Genomic DNA, 4,432 nt, shown 5'->3' with positions numbered 1-4,432 from the left:
TATTATATATTTGGTGAAATTTGTTACTTTATGTACTTTAAATAATATATATTTTGTGAAGTTTGATATTTTATGTACAGCTTATAATATATATTTGGTGAAGTTTGATATTTTATGTACATTATGTAATATATATTTGGTGAAATTTGACATTATGTGCACAGTATTTAATATATATTTGGTGAAATTTGATATTTTATATACAGTATATAATATATATGTAGTGTACTTTCGTATTTCATGTATAGTATATATTACATATTTGGTGAAATATGATATTTTATGTACAGTATATAATAAATATTTGTTGAAATTTGATATTTTATGTATAGTATTTAATATACATTTGATGAAACGTGATATTTTATGTACAGTATAAACTATATGTTTGGTGAAATTTGATATTTCGTGTACTGCACATAATGTATATTTGGTGTACTTTGATATTTTATGTACAGTATATAATATATATTTGGTCAAATTTGATATTTTATGTACAGTATGTAATATGTATTTGGTGTACTTTGATATTTTATGTACAGTATATAATATATATTTGGTGAAGTTTGATATTTTATGTAGAGTATATATTATGTATTTGGTGAAATTTGATATTTTATGTACAGTATATAATACATATTTGCTTAAATTTCATATTTTATGTACAGTATAAACTATATATTTGGTGAAATTTGATATTTCGTGTACAGCATATAATATATATTTGGTGTACTTTGATATTTTATGTACAGTATATAATATATATTTGGTCAAATTTGATATTTTATGTACAGTATTTATTTGGTGTACTTTGATATTTTATGAACAGTATATAATATATATTTGGTGAAGTTTGATATTTTATGTAGAGTATATATTATGTATTTGGTGAAATTTGATATTTTATGCACAGTATATAATACATATTTGCTTAAATTTCATATTTTATGTACAGTATATAATATATATTTAGTGAAATTTGATATTTTATCTCAGTATAAATTACATATTTACGATACTTTCATATTTTATGTACAGTTTATTATTCATAGTTGGTGAAATTTGATATTTTAGGTACAGTATGAAATACATATTTGGAGAAATTTGATATTTTATGTACAGTATATAATAAATATCTGTTGAAATTTGATATTTTATGTACAGTATTATATATATATTTGTTGAAATGTGAAATTTTATGTACAGTATAAAATATGTATTTGCTGAAATTTGATATTTTATGTACAGTTTATAATGTATATTTAGTGCACTTTCATACTTTATGTACAGTATATAATATATATGTGGAGAAATTTGATATTTTATGTACAGCATATTATATATTTGGTGAAATTTGGTACTTTATGTACTTTAAATAATATGTATTTTGTGAAGTTTGATATTTTATGTACAGCCTATAATATATATTTGTTGAAGTTTGATATTTTATGTACATTATGTAATATATATTTGGTGAAATTTGACATAATGTGCACAGTATTTAAAATATATTTGGTGAAATTTGATATTTTATATACAGTATATAATATATATGTAGTGTACTTTCATATTTTATGTATAGTATATATTACATATTTGGTGAAATATGATATTTTATGTACAGTATATAATATATATTTGGTGAAACTTGATATTTTATGTACAGTATACAATAAATATTTTTTGAAATTTGATATTTTATGTATAGTATTTAATATACATTTGATGAAACGTGATATTTTATGTACAGTATAAACTATATGTTTGGTGAAAATTGATATTTCGTGTACAGCATATAATATATATTTGGTGTACTTTGATATTTTATGTACAGTATATAATACATATTTGGTCAAATTTGATATTTTATGTACAGTATGTAATATGTATTTGGTGTACTTTGATATTTTATGTACAGTATATAATATATATTTGGTGAAGTTTGATATTTTATGTAGAGTATATATTATGTATTTGGTGAAATTTGATATTTTATGTACAGTATATAATACATATTTGTTTAAATTTCATATTTTATGCACAGTATAAACTATATATTTGGTGAAATTTGATATTTCGTGTACAGCATATAATATATATTTGGTGTACTTTGATATTTTATGTACAGTATATAATACATATTTGCTTAAATTTCATATTTTATGTACAGTATATAATATATATTTGGTGAAATTTGATATTTTATGTACAGTATAAATTATATATTTACGATACTTTCATATTTTATGTACAGTTTATTATACATATTTGGTGAAATTTGATATTTTATGTACAGTATGAAATACATATTTGGTGAAATTTGATATTTTATGTACAGTATGTAATACATATTTGGTGAAATTTGATATTTTATGTACAGTATTAAGTATATATTTGTCAAAATGTGAAATTTTATGTACAGTATAAAGTATGTATTTGGTGAAATTTGATATTTTATGTACAGTTTGTAATGTATATTTAGTGCACTTTCATACTTTATGTACAGTTTATAATATATATTTCGTGAAATTTGATATTTTATGTACAGTATATTATATATTTTGTGAAATTTGATACTTTATGTACATTAAATAATATATATTTTGTGAAGTTTGATATTTTATGTACAGGATATAATACATATTTGGTGAAGTTTGATATTTTATGTACGTTATGTAATATATATTTGGTGAAATTTGATACTATGTGCACAGTATTTAATATATATTTGGTGAAATTTGATATTTTATGTACAGTATATAATATATATGTAGTGTACTTTCATATTTTATGTATAGTATATATTACATATTTGGTGAAATTTGATATTTCATGTACAGTATATAATATATATTTGGTGAAATTTGATATTTTATGTACAGAATATAATAAATATTTGTTGAAATTTGATATTTTATGTATAGTATTTAATATACATTTGATGAAACGTGACATTTTATGTACAGTATAAACTATATATTTGGTGAAATTTGATATTTCGTGTACAGCATATAATATATATTTGGTGTACTTTGATATTTTATGTACAGTATATAATACATATTTGCTTAAATTTCATATTTTATGTACAGTATATAATATATATTTGGTGAAATTTGATATTTTATGTACAGTATAAATTATATATTTACGATACTTTCATATTTTATGTACAGTTTATTATACATATTTGGTGAAATTTGATATTTTATGTACAGTATGAAATACATATTTGGTGAAATTTGATATTTTATGTACAGTATGTAATACATATTTGGTGAAATTTGATATTTTATGTACAGTATTAAGTATAGATTTGTCAAAATGTGAAATTTTATGTACAGTATAAAATATGTATTTGGTGAAATTTGATATTTTATGTACAGTTTGTAATGTATATTTAGTGCACTTTCATACTTTATATACAGTTTATAATATATATTTCGTGAAATTTGATATTTTATGTACAGTATATTATATATTTTGTGAAATTTGGTACTTTATGTACAGTAAATAATACATATTTTGTGAAGTTTGATATTTTATGTACAGGATATAATACATATTTGGTGAAGTTTGACATTTTATGTACATTATGTAATATATATTTGGTGAAATTTGATACTATGTGCACAGTATTTAATATATATTTGGTGAAATTTGATATTTTATGTACAGTATATAATATATATGTAGTGTACTTTCATATTTTATGTATAGTATATATTACATATTTGGTGAAATTTGATATTTCATGTACAGTATATAATATATATTTGGTGAAATTTGATATTTTATGTAGAGAATATATTAAATATTTGTTGAAATTTGATATTTTATGTATAGTATTTAATATACATTTGATGAAAAGTGATATTTTATGTACAGTATAAACTATATATTTGGTGAAATTTGATATTTCGTGTACAGCATATAATATATATTTGGTGTACTTTGATATTTTATGTACAGTATATAATACATATTTGCTTAAATTTCATATTTTATGTACAGTATATAATATATATTTGGTGAAATTTGATATTTTATGTACAGTATAAATTATATATTTACGATACTTTCATATTTTATGTACTGTTTATTATACATAGTTGGTGAAATTTGATATTTTATGTACAGTATGAAATACATATTTGGTGAAATTTGATATTTTATGTACAGTATGTAATGCATATTTGGTGAAATTTGATATTTTATGTACAGTATTAAGTATATGTTTGTTGAAATGTGAAATTTTATGTACAGTATAAAATATGTATTTGGTGAAATTTGATATTTTATGTACAGTTTATAATGTATATTTAGTGCACTTTCATACTTTATGTACAGTATATAATATATATTTCGTGAAATTTGATATTTTATGTACAGTATATTATATATTTTGTGAAATTTGGTACTTTATGTACAT

This window comes from Gorilla gorilla, chromosome Y, assembly GCF_029281585.2.
Source record: "Gorilla gorilla gorilla isolate KB3781 chromosome Y, NHGRI_mGorGor1-v2.1_pri, whole genome shotgun sequence".
NCBI lineage: Eukaryota > Metazoa > Chordata > Mammalia > Primates > Hominidae > Gorilla > Gorilla gorilla.
The sequence above is the reverse complement of the archived record's forward strand: the minus strand, read 5'-3'. Positions refer to the sequence as shown.